Source organism: Chiloscyllium plagiosum, unplaced genomic scaffold (assembly GCF_037043375.1).
Source record: "Chiloscyllium plagiosum isolate Xiang-an unplaced genomic scaffold, Cpla_swu_hap1 HiC_scaffold_51, whole genome shotgun sequence".
Lineage (NCBI taxonomy): Eukaryota > Metazoa > Chordata > Chondrichthyes > Orectolobiformes > Hemiscylliidae > Chiloscyllium > Chiloscyllium plagiosum.
The window spans coordinates 28,343,521-28,366,450 of record NW_028270189.1 but is presented as its reverse complement, the minus strand read 5'-3'; the positions used below and the strand labels follow the sequence as shown (position 1 = coordinate 28,366,450).

General features: G+C 44.7%; 1 non-coding gene across 1 annotated transcript; it reads left to right on the top strand.

The window, feature by feature from the left end:
• Window positions 1–16,172: 16,172 nt before the first annotated feature.
• Window positions 16,173–16,254, top strand: trnas-uga (transfer RNA serine (anticodon UGA)). Its single transcript has one exon. It is a non-coding gene; the product is annotated as a tRNA-Ser (tRNA).
• The last annotated feature ends 6,676 nt before the right edge of the window (window positions 16,255–22,930 follow it).

Here is a 22,930-nt window from a genome sequence, read left to right as displayed (position 1 = left end):
CATTCAAAGTATTTATTTGCTTATTCGGATCAAACTTGAATTTGCTTCTGTAAATTCAATTTACTGTGTTTTCCATTCATGGAAGTACTCGTTAATTGGTCCTTATTTTCATCTTAAATCTGATGCAAATTTGAAATACTGATTACAGTGAAAATTATATGAATTGTGGGCGGCGTGGTGGCACTGCTGTTTCACAGCGCCAGGGGCCCTGGTTCAATTTCCACCTCAGGCAACTGTCTGTGTAAAATTTGCACATTCTCCCCCGTGTCTGTGTGGTTTTCTGTCGGGTGCTCCAGTTTCCTCCCGCAATCCGAAAAATGTACAGGTTAGGTGAATTGACCATACTAAATTGCCCGTAGTTTTAGGTGAAGGGGAAAATGTAGGGAAATGCGTCTGGGTGGGTTGCTCTTCGGAGGGTTAGTGTGGTCTTGTTGGGCCAAAGGGCCTGTTTCCACACTGTAAGTAATCTAATCTAATCTAATCTAATCTAATCTCTAAGTGTGTGGTCTCTAAAAGAAAACCATGGAAGGCTAGATAGAATTCTTGAACAGCCTGTATATTTGAATGAAAAAAACAATTCCTTCCAAAAAACAAAGTTAAAAAATCACACAAAAGCAGATTATAGTCCAACAGGTTTATTTGGAAGCGCTAGCTTTCGGAGTGCTGCTCCTTCAACCAACTGATGAAGGAGCAGCGCTCTGAAAGCTAGTTCTTCAAAATAAACCTGTTGGTTCATAACCTGGTGGTGCTTGTTTTTTTGAACTTTGTACAGCTCAATCCAACACTGGCACCACCAAATCATTCCAAAAACACTCCACGTATGTACCTTTTAACAATTCAACAATCTTGCAACTTGATTACAATTCTCAGTTTATCTATTTTAATAAATATCTAATCAATATCTAACAACTACTGGAAAACATAAATCATTTTATCTGTTAAAACACAAAATTTAATTATCAATTCATTGTTATCACTGTATGTGAACTATATTTTCACTCTCCAGTGATGTGAAGTGACCCTTGGGCAGAAATTGTACGTTCTAAATTCACCTACAACCAGATAAATCGGGACAAACACAAAATTAATCAAACTAAGTCAAACAGCAGCGAGAATCAATCAGTTACAGGATGACCCAAATTTTCTTACACCTTGACTTCCAGCCAATGCCTGAGCATTATATACCTCTCTTGGAAATGTCAACAATGACGGGTTTTTGCACCAACACATTGAATGCTTTGAATCCAGCTATTGACCACATGTAGACATTTGTCACAAAGCTATCATTCATTGGGCGGCACGGTGGTACAGTGGTTCGCACTGCTGCCTTACAGCGCCACAGACCCGCGTTCAGTGCCCGCCTCAAGTGACTGACTGTGTGAAGCTTGCACATTCGTCCCGTGTCTGCGTGGGTTTCCTCCGGGTGCTCCGTTTTCTTCGCACAATTGTTTCCTGATACACTTCCTCCACATATGGCTTTCCTGCACCAAAGTTTTTTTTTCATTTCTTGGTGGGCGGACTCGAATCTCGACTTTACTGCTGCTTGCAAAATTGTTCCTTCTCAATGATTCCCTGCCCCTATTCTTCCAATTAGAGGTGTTCTGCTCAAATTCTTTAATGAACAGGCAATTTGTACTAATTTTCCAATGTAATGCCACTGTGCAACAATTCTCCCATTTACTGATACCCAACAATTCTCCCACTGCCTGACAACCTGACACCTGTCATGGAAATTTAATCGACTCTAATCAACTGCGAGCAAGAGCAAAGGAAAGGCTTTATTTTTCAACCTCTGCATGCACGGCGGCCAAAATACTTGGCAAAAGTGCCTTATGTAAGAGCTGTGAACAAAATTCACATATTCTTTTTATACTATTCTTATCACATGCTCAATGAAAAGTGTTGTGAAACATTCGAGCTCATATTTTCTCATTCCCATGCCTTGGACATAATTGTCTTTATGATTTCCAAAGCTTTTTTTATGAACTCGGCTGCTCGCAAGGCCAGGTGAAATGTTTGCAAAGTTCCACAAAGACAAGCTGACTCCTCGACGCAGAATTCAGCAAAGTATTTGCCTATTTCAGCGAAGTATTAAATTTTGCAAATCATTCTCTGACAGATTCCACAGTAAATGTTAATTTTGTTAATTTTCCATTACATTTTCCAATTTTTTGTTATTTTTCAAAAAGGACAGCAACCAGAAAAAAAGCCAGATCGTCATACATCAAAAATAATTTATGAACACCAGGCATTTCCTCAGACACTCTAACAAAGCTTTGTGGTGGTTTTTCCACTTCCCTGGTTTGCCCGATACACCAGCCCATCTTCACACGTCACATTCGTCAACGTCGCTGTAGGGTGTGGACAAGCAATCGGATCTTCCTTCTTTAGGGCCACAATAGTTTAACATTTCGTATCCTACTGCATTCATAAGCAAGTGGTGTCGGCAGGTACACAACTAGGTTCTTATTCAAAGCAGTATGAGTAAGACCAGTCCAACACCAAGTAGAATGATATGCGTCCAATACCCCTATCCTCCATAAGGGACGTGAGCCATCGGGGGCAGGAGTCATCTGCTCGTGGAGGCGGTCATATAGCTGCCTTCATATCATTTATTAAACCAGTAACATTTTTGGACTCATCAGAAACATTAATACAGCATGAGGTACCTAACGTTTTGCAGACGCCCCCTCTCTCGGCCGGCAGGATGTCTCGTACTAATTGATTTTGTGTCACTGCTTCCTAACCACCATTAACTCAGTGTTAGTGAGTGCTAGGCCTTCGTCCGTCTCATTTGCGAATACACCATATGGGAGGATGTTCTGCGAGTGCGTACCCATTCCAATGCAAAGGGATGCCCGTTCGAGTTCGGCAATTGCTGCCTTTTAGGGAGAACACTGTTGTGTTGGTGGACTGTATCGCGTTGTAGCAACACCCCTTTCTCCCCGGGAGAGTGGTGGTACTCTTTCTCGCCACCTGGCCAGTTTATACCTGCCATCCTGATTAGATTAGATTACTTACAGTGTGGAAACAGGCTTTTCGGCCCAACAAGTCCACACACACCAGCCGAAGCGCAACCCACCCATACATTTACCTAACACCTAACACTACGGGCAATTTAGCATGGCCCATTCACCCGACCTGCACATCTTGGTGACTGTGGGAGGAAACTCACGCAGACACAGGGAGAATGTGCAAACTGCACACTGTCAGTCGCCTGAGGCGGGAATTAAACCGGGGTCTCTGGCGCTGTGAGGCAGCAATGCTAACTACTGTGCCACCGTGCCGCTCATGGTCTGACCATTGATAAAGGAAAAAGCAATGTTTATGGTCGTATCATTTGCATATGTTGCTGTACAAGAATCATTGTTCAAATACAGCATCAAGGTACACTGGGAGGTACCCAAAATGAGTCTCCCCCGATTGGTGCAAATATAAGTTTCTCCCCTGCAATCCACTGTCTGGAATGCTGTGGTCGGTAGCGTGTCAGGCGTGGGGCTGTGGTTATCCTGGAGTTCTTGTGGTGATACGAGATTTGCCCAAATTGCCCCCCACTATCAGGGTCAGGCTAGTCGCCTCCCGTGGAAGCAGACAGCTGGCATTTCTCGCCATGCTCTCAGTAATTTGCTGGGCAGTCTATCTTTGAGCTGTGTGCAAACATCCAACAAGTGTAGCCAACGTCTAATCTCTCGTTTTGTCTTATGACCAAAGCACATGCTCTGTTCCCTTCACATCTAGCAATGACTCTTCGCAGCTCCCAACCTACTGGCGTCGCATTTATTCCATTTATCTCCAGCAGGCAAATTCCCCTCCTGCGTTAAATTCGCTCTCTCGCCACGGCCGTCTCCCTTCGGGTTCGGGTGTGTCATTAATGACCTTTTCCCGGCTTGGGGTTAGGTCCATGATCTTGTTCGATTGGTTGCCATGCCCCATTGCTCCTATGATCTGTAATACATTCTGCACTGCATCTCGGAGGGCGGGGGTGGGGCGACTGCTCCACTATATTCACCTGTCTACTGATGTCGGAGAAGGATCTATCTATTCCACACCACGAGACTCCCTCGTTGCTCTTCTGAGTCTTACTATGATCATAGAATATGTATTTCCCATGTCAGGTGCCCCTTTTGCCGTGGTCGCTACTACTAAGTGCCAGTCACCGGCGCGCCATGGATCCCTGCATAAATCTTAATGATCGAATTTATAGTCGTCGTTGTTACTGAACGGCTATGGGTCGCATGCAAAGATCCACTTCGTCCTATCAGTTAAGATTACCGTCAGCTGCTGCATCCCAGACGCCCCTGCCCTTATGAATAGTCCGACCAGGGCGCTTGCCAACAGTTTGAACTGGGGCAGCCCCACATTTGCTGAAGTCTTCTAATAAATACTTGCTTTAAATTGGTTTTGGTGTTGTGCGATGTCTCCTCAGTCCCAGCTGCAAGTTTGTAATGGCTGGCGTGTATCCATGTGGCTGTTCCGGCGATCTTAACAGCTGTCTGTGCTGTAAGGCGTACTTGCAACGTTCCCAGCCACCTCTTCGCCTTCCTGTTTTCCCTCCTGAAGTCTTTCGCCACTATTCAGGCTCCAGGTTATCGATAGTACATCTTCTCTTCTGCTGATTGGGGTAGTGCTGTCTTCACTTGATTCTGTATTTGGGACAGAAGAGTTTCATGCAGTAACACAACATCTCATCCTCACAGTGGCCTGTTATTTGGCTTCCCTTACATCTCGGGACAATTCCTGTGTTTGGGGCCTACCAAACAAAATCTCAAACGGGCTAAGATGAGCTCTCCCTCTCCTCCTAGATCTCATACACATTAGCACAACTGGAAGTGCCTTTGTCCATGCCATCCCTAGTTCCTCACAGCATTTTGTCAATTTATTTTTTAAGGTAGAATTTTCTCTTTCCGCTGCCCTATCGCTCGTTTGGTGGTAGGCACAGTGTTATCTCATGTTTATTCCCAAATACTCACTAATCTGCTGTAGGTCATTATGGAAAAATGGTGTCCCACTGTCACTACTAAGCCTAGAGTGTAGGTTTGCTCGCTGAGCTGTAGGTTTGACATCCAGACGTTTCATTACCTGGCATATGGAGGTTAGTGGGCTAGTGTAGTTTAGATGGGCTTGGATCAGCGCAACATCGAGGGCCAAAGGGCCTGTACTGCGCTGTATTTTTCTATGTTCTTTGTTCTAGGTAACATCATCAGTGACGAACTCCAATTGAAGAGAAGCTGTTATCTCCTGCTTTCTAGTTATATGTTTGTCCAGGATGGGGTTCCTGGGTTTTGTGGTGATGCCATTTCCTATTCGTTTTCTGAGGGGTTGATCGATACTATCTAGATATATGTCTTTTTTATGGCGTTGTGGTTGGAGTGCTAGGTCTCAAAGAATTCTCTGGCATGTCTTTGCTTTGCCTGTCCCAGGATAGATGTGTTGTCCCAGACGAAATGGTGTTTTTCTTTCATCCGTGTAAAGGGCTACGAGGGAGAGAGGGTCGTGTCTTTTTGTGGCTAGCTGGTGTTCTGTATCCTGGTGGCTAACTTTCTTCCTGTTTGTCCTATGTAGTGTTTGTAGCAGTCCTTGCATGGAATTTTGTATATGACGTTGATTTTGTCCATGGGTTGTACTGGGTCTTTTAAATTTGTTAGTTTTGTTTGAGACGATTGGTGGGATTCCGAGGGGTCTTAGTAGTCTGGCTGCCACTTCTGAGACTTCATTGATGTATGGAAAGGTCGATAGGGTTTCTGGCTGTGTTAGGTCTACTTGTCGTGGTTTGTTCCTGAGGAATCTGTGGACTGTATTTTTGAAGTATCCATTCTTCTTGAATACGTTGTATAGGTGGTTCTCCTCTGTTTTCCGAAATTTGTCTGTGCTGAAATGTGTGGTGGTTCGTTGGAATAGTGTTCTGATGCAGCTTCCTTTTTGCGTGTTGGTTTGGTTGCTGGTGTAGTTAAGTATTTGGTCAGTGTTTGTCGGTTTGCTGTATATGCAGACACACCAGAGAATTCCGAGAGGCCTCACACTCCAAACACAACGCCATAAACAAACACATAAATCGATTTACCATCTGTCAACCCCTCAGAAACGAATAGGAAATGACATAAACACGAACCCCAGGAACCCCATCCAGGACAAACATATAAATAGAAAGCAGGAGACAACATCTTCACTTCTCTTGGAGGTCGCCACTGATGATGTTACCTAGCCAGGTAATGAAACGTGTGGATAACAAACGTACAGCTCAGCGAGCAAACCTACACCCTAAACCTCAACCGGAGCTATAAACCTTCACAAACCTTGGGACTACTAAGCCTCTCAGGGATGCTCCATCTCGGAAGTATTTCAGTTAGGAAAGCTTTGGTTACGGATCTGGCATTCTGTTTTGCCGTGTGGAACGCTTGCATCCATTTGGAAAACATATCAACTATTACCAGACAATACCTTTTTTCCTTCGCAGGGTGTTAGTTTGGTAAAATCCAGTTGTAAATGTTAAAATTGTTTTTGGGGTTTTGGAAGTGCTACATGACTCATCTGTGTTCCCCTCCCCACATTATTGTGGCACAGATAATACATCGTTCACAATATTTTTGGAAGTAATGAGTAAATCCCTCAGTGTGCCACTGTGCTGAAATGCTGCCATATCTCCTCACTTTTGACACATGTTCCTTACCGTGTGTCAGTTTGGCATAGAATGGAAATAATGATAGTGGTAGAAAAGGTTTAACATTGGGGCCACACCATACCCCTTACCTCAAACTGCACTCTGCGTTTTCCCACTCAAACGTGTCTTCAAGCCTGGACTTTGACTGTGACTCCCGTACGTCTGCTGTTGGGGTAAGGATTTTTGTCATTCCCATGTCAAACTGATCATTTACCGGCTGCTGGGCTGCCGTCCTTGCCGCTGAGTCTGCCCTTGCATTTCCTTGAGAAACTGAATCGTTATTTTTCATGTGGGCATCATATTTACACACAGCGATTGATTTAGGGAATAGGACCGCTTCCAAAAGGTCAGAAATCTGATCACGGTGTGTGATGGGCTTTCCGGTGAAGGTCAAGAAGTCCCTGTATTTCCACAGGGTTCGAACATCATGTGCAACTCCGAATGCGTATCTGCTCTCGGTTAAATATTCGCTATGTTTCCCTTAGCCAATTTACATGCCTCAGTCAAGGCAATCAGCTCCGCCGCTTGCGCTGACAGTTGAGAAACGAGTGATCCCGCTTTGAATACCTCATGGTTAGTTACTACAGCATGCCGGATAAAATTCTGGCCTATCTCCTTGCTCCTGAATGCTGACGCATCCACAAAAAAAACCTCCATATTTCCATATTTAGATTCTGAAGTGGTGAATTCTGCAAGTCTTGTCTCGGCAGCACATTTCATTCATTTCAGCGATACAATCATGTGGGTCTCCGTCTCCTTCTCTAGTGAGAGGATTAGCAGCATAAAGAACGTTACATCGTTTTATTGCAATGTTAAGCTTCTCCAATAACACAGTATTGTATCTGAGTCAACGAGCTGCCAACGTATGTGCTGTCGTTTGCTCGGAAAGCAGCAAGGATGCTGCATGTGCGATGAGTTTGGTTAAGTCGCCATAGGAGAAAGTGAGGTCTGCAGATGCTGGAGATCAGAGCTGAAAATGTTTTGCTGGAACAGCACAGCAGGTCAGGCAGCATCCTGAAGAAGGGCTTATGCCCAAAACGTCGATTCCCCTGTTCCCTGGATGCTGCTTGACCTGCTGCGCTGTTCCAGCAACACATTTTCAGCTTAAGTCGCCATAGCTGATTATATCCCTGGACACTGCAACAGCCTTTTCAGCTGCAACCACAGCTCGCAGGCATTTACGCAATCCTGCAGCTACGAGGTCTAGCTTAGCTGAAAAATAAGCTGCCAGTCTGAATTTTCCCCCATGATTCTGCAACAACACAGATGTCAGGCAGCCATGTTTCTCATCTGCCGTTTGACAGAAGGCTTGTTTGGATTCGGAATCCCCAGTGTAGGTGGACTTTGAAACGTCTTTTTCAATTCAACTCGGCCGCTGAAATCCATTGCAACGGACCTTGGTTCTGCTACCCTTTTCCATGGGCCATATCACTTCAGGGCGCCTCAAGATTTGTGTAATGTCGGATAAACGTTCTTCAGTAGGAGCATATGCCCCAAAATGACAGCAATTGTTTCTTCATGTGAGGCCTTGGAAATAGCTGAATTACTTGCACTCTGTCTTGACCAATGGCCTTCCCTTGTTCAGATATTAAGTGACTGAAGAACTGCACCTGTTGTTGCATAAATCGAAGCTTTGTGAGACTGGCTTTGTGCCCTTCCCTCGTGCAATGCAAAGGAATCCTTCTCACATTGTTCGTCTGTCGGTGCTACTATTAAGCAATTGTCGACAGATTGCAGAAGCGCAGACCCAGGGGTTAAAAGAAAAGTCTCCAGACTCCTGCGTAGAGCCTCATTATATATGGTGGGTGACTCACAGTAACATTGACAAAGTCGTGTGAACTCATAAGATTTCCCTTTGAATGAAAAAGCGAACCATAATTGGCTATCTGGATGCACCGTTCCACTAAAGAATGTATTTGCTAAATCCACAGCAGGGAACCATTTACTTTCCAGTCGAAATTGAACTAATTCAGTATAGGGTTTTGGAACATTTGATGCGCGCGGGACCACACTGTTATTGACTGTTTGCAGGTCTTGAACAAACCTGCATTCTCCCGGTTCACTTGGAATTTTTGCCTTTTTGATCAGAAAAATGGGAGTTCACATCGGTGAGCTTACACAGGGGATTATCTCTCTAGCCTTTGGTAAGGATTGAAAGACTGGAGTAACTACGTTCATGGCCTTGGGTTTTAACGGGTATTGTGCCCTGCAAGGATGATACTCCGACTTCGTGGTTACTCGTATTAGTTCACAACCTCGTATAAGCCCCACATCATGTTTGCCTTTTACCCATAATTCAGTAGGGGCCGTTATTAATCTTGGGTCTGAGAAGTTTGTCTTAGGGAAACGCCAGGCCAGCCTTCGAGGCTCTTCAGGGCTAGCGGGGGTTACCTCGACTATTCTATTGCCTGAGTGAAACAAATTAATTTCTTCCTATATGTCCGCACATCTGCATTGAACCACATACCCACATCGTCGCAGGACACCCAAGATTTCGTTCTTTAAGCCTTTAGTACGCATGGCCCCAAATCCTGCCATCAGTCACTGGATACCTTCGCCAGTGGCACGTGAGGAGCATAGCCTTCCACATCAAACATACAGAGTTTACTTGCCGTGACAGGTACTTGACATAAGTTCACACTGACTGTACATCTGCCATCCCATCAATAAAATTCGCACAATAACAACTGACCTGGTTTAACCAATCTCCTGAACCAATACTTCTCTTATGGTTCATCAGGGCCATAGTGGCGTATGTGTGCTGTGCAGTGCAGCATATTCCCGCAAAAAAATCAGTGTTAATAGGATTAACATGGTTACCAGCTTCCAGGGCGAGTGAATTGCTCACTGAAATCATTGCTCTCTGGCTTATTCGCCACTCATAGATATACACCAGGGGTCGTGGGTTGTATTTTACAGTTTACACTTGTGAATCTTCCCTTTGAATTACCTGCAAGCCCGTCGGAGTACTGAGCAAATGCAACCCCAGTCTCACTATGTGATCCCGAGCCATCAAATGTAAAGGACAGAATTCCGCTAACAAAATTGAGAATTAGAATGTATACACATTACTGATTTCACACAATATGGGTGCGGTACAACTCTCTCATATCACGACGCCTGATGCCTCCATTGAGTTCAGGAACATTCCACTTGTCTTTATTGCCGTCAACTTTCTGAACTGTCTTGATTTGAGGAGTGAATATGCTGGCCATGTATCTACCAAAAAGGTAACTGGTGTACCTGCCACATATAACATAGAGTTAGGCATCGACATATACGCATCATTGTTATATTGAACATATTGTCCACACTTCGCAATCTCAATGTTCAATATAGAGTTGGGACACATCTCAGTGCCCGTTAGGTTAGTAGAAGTGATTAGCATAAGGGATTCTTCGTTGCCAAGTATAAAGGAAAGAGGTTTACCTGTACCTTGTGGCCTGCCCACCTCAACCTCAGTCGTCCACCGTCAGTCACCATGCTGTCCAGCCTCCAGGACTGATTGAGGCTGTCTGTGCGGGCACTGTCTCGACCAGTGGTCCATTGCTCCGCAAACAAAGCACCAGCCAGATCTATCTCTGCAAGCGCACTTCCGCGATCCCTTCCTCTTTTGTGAACTCCACCTTTGCCTCTCTCTTTTCCCGCAGTTCCTCCCTCCAACGGCTGAACGACCATTTGCATCATAATAAGCTGAGGTTTATGTCATTGCTGTTCCATCTTTAATTTCCGGTTATGGTTCTCTTGAGCCAGCAATTTTTCAGCATGTATTATGTCTTGTTCTATCTAATTCAGCTTTCCCGGGTCCCAGGTAATACACGGATATTGTTATCTATTTTGTTGTTTCGTACTTCATTCCATTGATGAAGCTGCTCCTCAGGTGTGCCTCATACGGTGTGATCTCTGCCGTCGTTATGTCCTTGGGTGGGATCAGTCCACAATAGACGTAATCGACTTTCGTGAGGTGCTTAAGGTACTGGGACATTGTCTCGACTTCTTTAGGGATTCTTTTCAATTGATTGTGTGTACGATATGCTATTGGTGATTCAGCAGAACCTGAGGCGGCGACCGTTGACTTGGAATCTTCACGAAGTGGATCTCGTAGGGGGGCTGTAGCTCTTCGAGGGCACCCATTAAGGTCAGGATCTGATCCAGTCTTAAGACACTGTACAGCTTCATTAGGTTGTTTTCCGTGTGTGTGTGTGCATGTGCGCTGGTGTTTGTACCTGTACTTGATCTATCTTTTATTCAAGGTTTTCTTTCCCTTAAATCAGGCTCAGCCTTCAACATGTTATAAGCACTCCAATTCACAGGTTCTATTTTACCCTTCCGTTTCTCCTTCTCTCTCTCTCCTCCAACGGTGACCTCAACATTTGCAACTGCATATTACTAAAACTTCCTTCCTCCAGAAAAACACATTCATTGATTTACATTTTTAACTGCTTTACAGAAACTGGGCCATAATTATTTAGCATATATTGTATTTTGTCTTGACCATTCTGAGTTGTCTGTTGACCCTCTTTTTGTTCGCTCTCGCTGGAGCCGATTTTCATGGATATTGGAAAAGTGTTTATCTCTCTCTGTCTGTCTCTCTGTCTGTATATCTGTCTCTCTCTCTCTCTCTCTCTCTCTCTCTCTCTCACACACACACACACACGATACCATAATCTTCTCTTTGCCAATATAACTTGCTTTTACCTCAGGAGGTCCCCTCTCATTGGGCGCGACGTCTCATTGCCTTGGTTTTCACAAACGAAGAACCCACGTAACTGGTACAGCTTTGGCGACTCCAACGCTGCCCATGGTGGCTCCAAGTCTTAAACCACCGTTAATCTTGCTGTCTCTTAAACTCTCGAGAGACGGCAATCGTTTCCCTTGAGTTTTACTCGAATACCGCGCGAGAGTTCACTGGTCCCTCCTCCTGCTTCATTTATTCTCTTCGAAAGAGTCTCTATGTCGGATTACTTTAGCCACAACTTTTACCTTGACCCTATTCGATTCGGAACGCGACTCTGGGGCGATCCACTTATCCCAGTCCTCTCACGCAAAGGGGCCAATTCAGCGCTGGAGATGAAGTGAAAGACATTCAAGGCAATGGCGCGTACACCTCCTGGGAATCTTCAAAATCTTACCCAGTCGCAGGGTCCCAGGCGAGCCCCCTAGTTTACTTCCGTGGAATTTCAATCGACTCGACGCAAATGCTACCAAGAGCAAATAAAAAGTTTATTTTTGAAATTTGCAGAGTGGACCCGACACATTTGCAAGACGCCTCATGAAATGGACGCCTGACGGTTTTCATATATATTCCCTTTATACTATATATTGCCTTGCCTTATTACACCTCAAGCCAGGAACCTGGATCAGTCGAGTTCCTTTCCACACATGGAGTTGCTTTTTTTAATTCATTGACTGCTGATATAATAGATTATTGGCCTTGAGAGTCTGCTGTAAATTAGTTTGAACTTTACATTTTTTCTGTCTTTTTGCAAAGTTAGGTCCATACTTCTTTGTTTCAACCATGGTTTCACAGATTTCACAATAAATGATAATTTTCCATTACAGGGGATCAGGCTGACAGTGACGCAATAAGTGTGATGGAGTGAAGATGATAGTGACACAATGAGGGTGAGGTGTCAGCGTGGTAGTGACGCAGACTGTATGAGTGGATCAGTCCGATAGTTACGCAGTGAGGGGGGTCAGAGTGATAGTGATGCAGTAAGTGTGAAGTGGTCAAGGTGACAGTGAAATACTTCGTGTGAGGGGTCAGTGTGACAGTGACGCAATAAGAGTGAGTGGTCAGGCTGATAGTGACGCAGTAATTGGAAGGAGATCAGGCTGATAGTGATGCAGTAAGTGTTACTGTGTCAGGCTGATCCTGACGCATAAGGTGGAAGGGGCCATGGTGATAGTGACGCAGTAAGTGTGATGGGGTCAGGCAGAGACTGACGCAGTGAGTGTGAGACAGTCAGGGTGATAGTGAGGGAGTAAGCGTGTGCGTTCAGGCTGGTGGTGACACAGTAAGTTGAGACCGTCAGGCTGATCGTGGCCAATAAAAGTGAGGTGTTAGGGGAATAGTGACGCAGTAAGTGTGAGATGTCAGGCTGTTAGGGATGCGGTAAGTGTGAGGGGTCAGTCTGGTAGTGAAGCGGTAGGTGTGAGGGGGTCAGGCTGATAGAGACGCAGCAGGTGTGGTGGGGTCAGGCTGTTAGGGATGTCTGGCTGTTAGGGATGCGGTAAGTGTGAGGGGTCAGTCTGATAGTGTCACAGTATGCGTGAGGGGTCAGGTTGACAGTGATGCAGTAAGTGTCCGTGAGTGAGAGTGATCCTAATGCAGGAAGTGAGGGGGGACAGGGTGATAGTGACGCAGTGAGTGTGAGGGGGTCAGCGTGATGGTGACGAAGTAAGTGTGAGTGTTTAGGCTGATATTGATGCAGTAAGTTGAGGTCGTCAGGCTAATACTGGCCAGTAAGTGTTAAGTGACAGGGTGACAGTGATGCAGGAAATGTGAGGAGTCAGACTGATAGACACGGTGAAATTGTGAGGGGTCAGGCTGATAGTGATGCGGGAAGTGTGCGAGTGTCAGGGTGATAGTGACGCAGTGAGTGTGTTGGGAGCAGAGTGACAGGAACGCAATGAGTGTGAGCGGCTCTGGATGATAGTGACAGGTCAGTATGAGGGGGAGGATGGTAGTGATGCATTGAGTGTGAGGTGTCATGATGACACTGAAGCAGATTGTGTGAATGTGTCATTGTGATGGTGACATGGCAAGTGTGATGGGGTCAGGGTGACAGTGACGCAGATGCTTTCAGTGGGTCAGGTTGTAGTGATGCAGTAAATGTGAGGGGTCAGGGTGATAGTGACGCAGTGAGTGTGAAATGTCAGTGTGAAAGTGAATCAGAAAATTTGAGGGGCCAGGCTTATAGTGACGCAGTATGGGCAAGGGGTCAGGGTAACAGTGATATAGATGCACTCATAGGGCCAGGTTGTAGTAAAGCTGTAAGTATGAGTGTCTCAGGCTGATAGTGATGAAGTAAATGCGAGGGGCTAAGGCGGATAGGGATGTAGTAAGTGTGCAGGGGTCGTGTTAGAAGTGACGCAGTAAATGTGAGAGTTGAAGCTGATAGTGAAGCATTACGTTTGAGGGGATCAGGCTGATCTTGACGCAGTAAGTGTGACGTTGTCAGGATGATAGTTACGCTGTAAGTGTATGGGAGCACAATGATCTTGACGCAGTAAGAGTGGGGAGTCAGGGTGATAGTGACGCAGTAAGCATGAGTGGGTAAGTCTGATAGTGACGCAGTATATGTGAGGGAGTCAGCCTGGTAGTGGCGCAGTATGTGTGAGATGGTCAGGCTGATATTGATGCAGTTAGTGTGTTGGGGTCAAAGTGATAGTGACGCAATAGGTGAAAGCGGTTCAGGATGATAGTGACACAGTGGGTGTGAGACAACAGTGTGGTAGTGACACAGTAAGTGTAAGGGGTCAGGATGACAGCGACATTAAATGTGAGGCCCTCAGTGTGATAGTGCCGCAGCAAGTCTGGGGTGTCTGGGTGTAAATGACGTCATAAGTGAGAGAGGGGCATTGTGATAGTGAAGCAGTAAGTGTGAGGGGGTCAGCCTGATAGTGACACAGTCAATGTGACGGGACAGTGTTTTAGTGACAAGATAAGAGTGAGGCGTCAGTCTGATACTGACACAATAAATGTGATGGAGTCAGGCTGATAGTGACACAGTAAGTGTAAGGAGTCAGGATGATAGTAACATAGGAAGTGTAAGGGCGTGACTTATAGTGACAAAGTAAGAGTTTGGCAGTCAGGCTGATAGTGACACAGTCAAAATGAGGGTCTCGAAATGAAAGTGGCGCAGTAACTGTGAGGGCGCCAGATGGATAGTGATGCAGTAAGTTTGAGGCGTTCACGCTGATATTAAGGTGGGAAGTGTGAGGGGTCAGGTCTATAGTGATGCAGTAAGTGTCGGCGGGTCAGGCTGATAGTGATGCATTCAAAGCCCAAATATTCAAGTCTCACTGTAGTGCTGAATAGCGAGACTCCTCAAGGCTAAGACAAAAATCAATAGTTCTCATCCTGGTCATAAATCACAATGCTTCATTTTAAAATTGTCCTCTCCTGCTTCTAGATTCACCAATGAGGGAACAAAATTTAATTGCACCACCCTGTTTATCTCTTCAAATATTTTGCAACTCTCAATGAGATTACCTCTCTTGTTTTGAAACTGTTAAACAAATTTCAATTCAGAGGACTAACGTTCATCCATGATATCAAGGCTAATCACCATTCGTGGTATTCCTCATATGGCATTAGTATCTTTCCTAAATTGAGGATTATAATTCCTCATACTGTAGTCCAAGTGCGGTCGAACTGAGCCACCAAACATTGGAAATAATGCTTCATTCTCGTGCCCTGAAATCCTCCTGCAGCTTTCACAACAGACTTCTACAACTGCTACTAGACTTCAAAGACTTGTTAAAAACTTCTCCAAGATGCATTTCTAAACATCTGTACATTAGACTTTCTACTTCAAACCTTCGACAAATAATCTCCACACATTTCCCTCCTGACAAGTATGATAAAGTCAAATCGTTGCTATTTATTAGATCATGAGGGACATGGATAGGTTCACTCGTCAAGGTGTTTTTCGGCTGGTGAGGAAGTCAAAATTTAGAAAACATCGGTTTACAATTAATGGGTAAGGAATTAAAAGGGACGTCAGGGGCAACTTTTTCAGACGCGTCCAGAATGAGCTGCCAGAGAAATTGTTGGAGACTGGTACAACTGTAACATTTAATGGCATCTGGATGGATATATGAGTAACAAGGTTTAGAGGGATGTGGGCCAAATGTTGGCAAATGGGACCTATTAATTTAGGGTAACTGTCCACCATGGTCATGTTGGAAAGAAGGGCCAATTTCCGTGTTGTATTTTTCAAGGACTTGATGACTCTAGAACTACCGCAAAAACTTTGCAAATAATTCCGTCAAGACGATTTCAAGTTCTAAATCTTCGGTTAATCTTCCTCTCTTGTGCTCACAAGTTCATTACCTGATGTCAGAACATACGGATTAGTTGCTGGATCCATTCCTGTAAATTGGTTCTGCATTCTTTCTAATTATGATTTTTTTTTACGAATGTAGCTGGTGTTTATGGACTTAGCATCAATTTTTCTAATACCATATGTCGATGAATATTAAAACACAACAGCACATCTAATTTGGCACCAGATGATGAGCAATTGAGTCAAAACCGATCGGACGCAGTGAGACAATGACCCTGTCTTCGTGGTGTACATCCGTGACTCTATAATTCGACGAAGAATCATTCCCACAACTTCAGCTGTGTCAGAATCTAGTTTGTGGTGAAAGCCTGTCAATCTGCTAAGGTAACGTTCGTCTGGGTCTCTGCAAAGGAGTTGGCGAAATCTTTGGGTCTTCACAATTTGTTCTTCCAACAAATGAATTTAGTTGTTTTACTATTAAAATTGACCAAATTCCCGCAGCTGTGATGGCCGAGAGGTTAAGGCGTTGGATTTGAAATCCAATGGGGTCTCCCTGCGCAGGTTCGAATCCTGTTCACAGCGCAGAATCTCTTAAAAGTCATTAATTGTTTTGCAGGATTTGGATTTCGTGGAGCTTGAGCTTTGCATTCAATCGAAAGTAAATTTTCAACTGTGAAGAATCCGAAGTAGTTTCAAGACTGACCCAGTCATCTAATTGAATAAATTATATGTCGAGACACAAAAAGCCACCAACTTCCAACACGAATCAGTTTCAACACATTTTTCGAACTATCGTGAAATTTGGATGTTTGGGGTGGGGGGGGGGGGGGGGGGGGGCGGTGGAATTAAGTAAAACAAGAAGCAATGCAATACATTTACCTGCAGGTGATGAATATTTTTTTTTAGGATCAGTTGAAAGTCAAGCTGAGAAACTTCGACCTAATTTACAGCTGACTCTCAAGGCCAATAATCTTTTATATCAGCAGTCAATGAATTAGAAAAAAACAACTCCATGTGTGGAAAGGAACTCGACTGATCCAGGTTCCTGGCTTGTGATGTGAAAAGGCAAGGCGATATCAGCGGAGTAGAATTTTCTGGAAATATTAGAAATGGAATGTTTACAGTCTTCTGCTGTCCACATTCGTTAGAAACTGTGCATTAAGAACTGAAATTGAAAAAATTAACGATGAAAATCAGACTTAGCCCTCTGCTTGTGATGTAGCATTGTTCAGAACAAAAAGTTGTTGTTGATGTTAAAATTGACCAAAATAATCGATGGGGATCTTATCCACGGTCTTCGTTGGAACAGTTGGTGTGGAGAGCTCAGCTTGAAGAACCAAATGCCAATTATTCATCCTGGCTGTCTGAATTGCTTCGTTAAACATACTCCCAGTTTAATGAAAAAAAACCTTTGCTATCAGAGTTAGATGTTTTCATGTCAGCATGTTCCGATATGAGGAGACCCTTATGAGTAGATGTGACTTAAATTTTGACTCTAACGTCAGAGATGTTGACACATTTCTGCACCAAAATAAGCACTACCATTGGTATCAAATCAAACTGAACAAAGGACTAGTCACTTAGACATTTCCTGTCTGCAGACTCTGCCAATGGATCGTTCAGGCCCGATGTAGGGATAGGGCGTGGTGACATCTGTTCGCAAGTGGATCAATTCATTCTTGCTCACGATCCATAAACCGTAATTCATTTTGAACTTCTTAGCCATCAGCATGATAAGTGGTACATAATGCACAGGCTTGCTTCACGAAACAAAGAGCGAAATCTTATTCAATGCAGACGCAAATTCAAGTTGTCCCTGGTCGACCAGAAGACAGATGTCGCGAAACAAAGTGAATACAGAAAACAATCAATGTTTTCTGGGAGTCAAAAAGATGTACTGGAAGAACGGAAACATATATTTGGAACTAAAGTCACATACCACTTCCACAGACTAAATGTTCTTGAACCGTTATCTTAATTTGACCTTGATGTCCACCATTGCTGCAAAAATTATCTTAACAACTCAGAACTTTGTGTTCTTTGATATTCTCTCCTTCATGTTTCTCTTGATTTTGAAACTAAAACCGAGCAATAGTAATGCACCCTATTTTACTTGCAAAGATCAGAAGAAGATCAATTTATAAGAGAACAGAAATAAAGCTACGTCTGTCTTTCGAGAGAAAACACAGTTACCATTTCGACTCCAAAAAGTCTTCTTCAGAAGTCTGCGCAATGAACTCGAAATAGTAGACCGAAAATGAAAAAAAGAAGCCAAAATGCCGCGAATACACCACCCGCAAGTGCCTCAAGTCCTACTCGAATATGCCGGATTACTCCCATCAACATCAGGGGAGAACGGAACAAAGCTCACTCTGCAGTTGTCAACCTATTATGACGTAGTTTGTAAAGTCAGAAATATGATTGGGTAAAAAGCGGGATGAGAGCGGGATATAGGAAGTCTGAAAAAAGCAAGTGCGTGCTTTGCTTTGAAGAAGGTTGGCAGTGATGATAATGGAAATTAACTACAGTAAGGGGGGCTTAATTAATAGTTGAAACTTTATTGCTGGAACAGCACAGCAGGTCAGGCAGCATCCAGGGAACAGGAGATTCGACGTTTCGGGCACAGGCCCTTCTTCAGGAACTTTCCTGAAGAAGGGCCTGTGCCCGAAACGTCGAATCTCCTGTTCCCTGGATGCTGCCTGACCTGCTGTGCTGTTCCAGCAATAAAGTTTCAACTTTGATCTCCAGCATCTGCAGACCTCACTTTCTCCTCGGGCTTAATTAATACTCAGAATCGTCGCAACACACAGGGACGCAATTCTTTTTGCTAGGTTTCTGTTCTGCCATTTTATAATCACGACTGCTGTCGGGTTTGGTTTCCATTCCAGGCTTAGGTAACAGCCTGATGGAAGTTTGCACATTCGCCCAATTTCTGTGTGGTTGCTCTGGTTTGCTGCCACATTCTCAACATTTGCAGGTTATTTGGAATCGCCATTGAACGCACGCGGTTACAGAGACAGTGATGTCTCTGTAATAGGAGTGTCCGGATAGGACGTACTTCAATGGATTTTTGTGAACTTAAATAGACAGAGTGGGGTTAGTCTGCTGTTTCCTGGGTGAGCTACATGGAGAGAGAGTGGTCAGGGTCTTCTTCCCTGAGGGAGATACATTGACAGAGTTTGGTTAGTTGCTCTTACCTGTGTCAGTCACGCAGATACAGTAGTGTCAGTCTGCCCTTCCTTGGGCGAATTTCTTTCAGAGTGGTGACAGTCTGCTCTTCCCTGCCTGAGTGAAACAGATAGAGGGGGGTCAGTATTCTCTTCCCTCGATAATTTATGTTGACAGTCTGGCTTCCGTCTGCTCTTCCCTGGCTAGTTACATTGGTAGAGTGGGGTTAGTGTTCATTCATTGGGTGAGTGCCATAGACAGAATGGGATCAGTCTGCTCTTCCCTGAGGGAATTACATTTATAGAGTGGGGTCAGACTGCTCTTCAGTGAATGACTTATATTGACAGTGTGGGATCAATCTGCTGAGTTACACTGAGATTGTGAGGTCAGTCTGCCCTTCCCTGGGTGAGTAACACTGACTGAGTGGCGTCAGTTTGCTCTTCCCTCAGTGAGTTACATTGACAGAGTGGCGTCAGGAGTGGCGTCTTTGAGGAGTTGACAAAAGTAACTCGTCCCCTACATCTTTGGGATAATTAGGGATGGGCAGTGAATCTTATCTCATTGAAAGACAACTGTGTCCCAGAAATGCATTTCTAATAATTGCATGTACTAATTCGACAGTGCAAGTGGTCGGGAATAACTTGAGGAGAGGTGCAGGGTAGAACAATTAAAGTCAAATGCACTGATGCCGAGGAGACATGACACAAGATGTGAGTGTGGAGCTGATGGTGCAAGGCTCAGTGTCAGTGCTATTGGTTCAGCATTTATTTCTCACTGTTCGCAATGACTCACACACCACTGCTGTCAATTCACAATAATGAGCCTGTTCATCTTGGTTTGAAAATCCCTGCGTGTGTATTAATGTGCTTCATGGGACGCGAGAGAAGATGAGCACATCCTCTTTATTCTGTCAGTTTAAACAGATGAAAATATCTGTTGGATGCCAATGCAAGAGGATACTGTCTTTTTCTGTGCCTCTTCAGTGGGGAATGCTCAGCATTGAAATGTCTGTTTTTGCACAAGCAGAGTTTGATTGCCATTTATACTGAGCAACGCTAATACAGAAAACGCGTTTTCGAATTCCTGTGATCAAGTGGTTCAGACATTGCATATATTGACGACAAATCTGGCTTTTAACGTGGCGCCGTAGCTTAGCTGGTGAAAGCACCTCCCATCACACTGGTACCTGCTCACTGTATTGAAAGCTCGTTATTTCTCGCAAGTATTATGTTGCTGATTGAAACACTCAGTGTCCTGTTTGAATTGCTATATTTTCTGATTTTGTGTTCCGGCTTCATTTTCCAGGTTTAAATCCAGTAGTGTATGTTGCTCTTTTTAACTACTATTTTAACCTGGAGATTCCTACCGCAGTTCCACAAGCACTTCTGCTTCTTATCCTAGAACATAGAACATAGAACAATACAGCACAGAACAGGCCCTTCGGCCCACGATGTAGTGCCGAACTTCTAACCTAGATTAAGTACCCATCCATGTACCTATCCAAATGCCGCTTAAAGGTCGCCAATGATTCCGACTCCACCACTCCCACGGGCAGCGCATTCCATGCCCCCACCACTCTCTGGGTAAAGAACCCACCCCTGACATCTCCCCTATACCTTCCACCCTTCACCTTAAATTTATGTCCCCTTGTAACACTCTGTTGTACCTGGGGAAAAAGTTTCTGACTGTCTACTCTATCTATTCCTCTGATCATCTTATAAACCTCTATCAAGTCACCCCTCATCCTTCGCCGTTCCAACGAGAAAAGACCGAGAACTCTCAACCTATCCTCGTACGACTTCCTCTCCATTCCAGGCAACATCCTGGTAAATCTTCTCTGCACCCTCTCCAAAGCTTCCACATCTTTCCTATAGTGAGGCGACCAGAACTGCACACAGTACTCCAACTGTGGCCTAACCAAAGTCCTGTACAGCTGCAACATCACTTCACGACTCTTGAATTCAATCCCTCTGCTAATGAACGATAATACTCCATAGGCCTTCTTACAAACTCTATCCACCTGAGTGGCAACCTTCAAAGATCTATGAACATAGACCCCAAGATCCCTCTGTTCCTCCACCTGACTAAGAACCCTACCATTAACCCTGTATTCCGCATTCTTATTTGTTCTTCCAAAATGGACAACCTCACACTTGGCAGGGTTGAACTCCATCTGCCACTCCTCAGCCCAGCTCTGCATCATATCTAAGTCCCTCTGCAGCCGACAACAGCCCTCCTCACTGTCCACAACTCCACCTATCTTCGTATCATCTGCAAATTTACTGACCCACCCTTCGACTCCCTCATCTAAGTCATTAATAAAAATTACAAACAGCAGAGGACCCAGAACTGATCCCTGCGGAACTCCACTTGTAACTGGGCTCCAGGCTGAGTATTTACCATCTACCACCACTCTCTGCCTTCGACCGGTTAGCCAGTTTTCTATCCAATTGGCCAAATTCCCCTCTATCCCATGCCTCCTGACTTTCCGCAGAAGCCTACCATGGGGAACCTTATCAAATGCCTTACTAAAATCCATGTACACTACATCCACTGCTCTTCCCTCATCCACATGCTTGGTCACCTCCTCGAAGAATTCAATAAGACTTGTAAGGCAAGACCTACCCTTCACAAATCCGTGCTGGCTGTCCCTAATCAAGCAGTGTCTTTCCAGATACTCATAAATCCTATCCCTCAGTACCCTTTCCATTACTTTGCCTACCACAGAAGTAAGACTAACAGGCCTGTAATTCCCAGGGTTATCCCTATTCCCTTTTTTGAACAGGGGCACAACATTCGCTACTCTCCAGTCCCCTGGTACCACCCCCTTTGCCAGTGAAGACGAGAAGATCATTGCCAACGGTACTGCAATTTCCTCTCTAGCTTCCCACATAATCCTAGGATATATCCCGTCAGGCCCGGGGGACTGGTCTATCCTCAAGTTGTTCAAAATGTCCAACACATCTTCCTTTCTAACAGGTATCTCTTCTAGCTTACCAGTCCATTTCACACTCTCCTCTTCTACAATACGGTCCCTCTCGTTCGTAAATACTGAAGAGAAGTACTTGTTCAAGACCTCTCCTATCTCTTCCGACTCAATACACAGTCTCCCACTACTGTCCTTGATCGGACCTACCCTCGTTCTCGTCATTCTCTGGTTTCTCACATACGCATAAAATGCCTTGGGGTTATCCTTGATCCTATCCGCCAACGATTTTTAATGCCCTCTTAGCTCTCCTAATCCCTTTCTTCAGGTCCCTTCTGGCTATCCTGTATCCCTCCACTGCTCTGTCTGAATCCTGTTTCCTCAACCTTATGTAAGCCTCCTTCTTCCTCTTTACCAGACATTCAACCTCTCTCGTCAACCAAGGCTCCTTCACACGACCATTTCTTTCCTGCCTGATAGGTACATACATATCATGGACACGTCGTATCTGCTCTGAAAAAGTTCCACATTTCCACCACATCCTTCCCTGACAGCCTATGCTCCCAACGTATGCTCCTCAAATCCTGCCTTACAGCATCGTAATTTCCCTTCCCCCAATTATAAAATCTACCTTGTTGTGCGCACCTATCTCTCTCCATAACCAAGGTGAAAGTCACAGAATTGTGGTCACCATCACCAAAATGTTCACCCACTAACAAGCCCACCACTTGTCCCGGTTCATTACCGAGTACCAAATCCAATATGGCCTCCCCTCTGGTTGGACAATCTACATACTGAGTTAGAAAAGCTTCCTGGACACACTGCACAAACAACGCCCCATCCAATCTACTTGATCTAAAGAGCTTCCAATCAATATTTGGGAAGTTGAAGTCGCCCATGACTACGACCCTGTGGCTTCTGCACCTTTCCACAATCTGTTTCCCAATCTGTTTCTCCACATCTCTGCTGCTATTGGGGGGCCTATAGTAAACACCCAACAAGGTGACTGCACCTTTCCTATTTCTGACTTCAGCCCATACTACCTCCAGAGGCAGATCCCCCTCAAACTTCCTTTCTGCAGCCGTTATACCATTTCTAATTAGCAATGCCACCCCCCCTCCTTTTTTCCCACCCTCCCTAATCTTACTGAAACACCTGTAACCA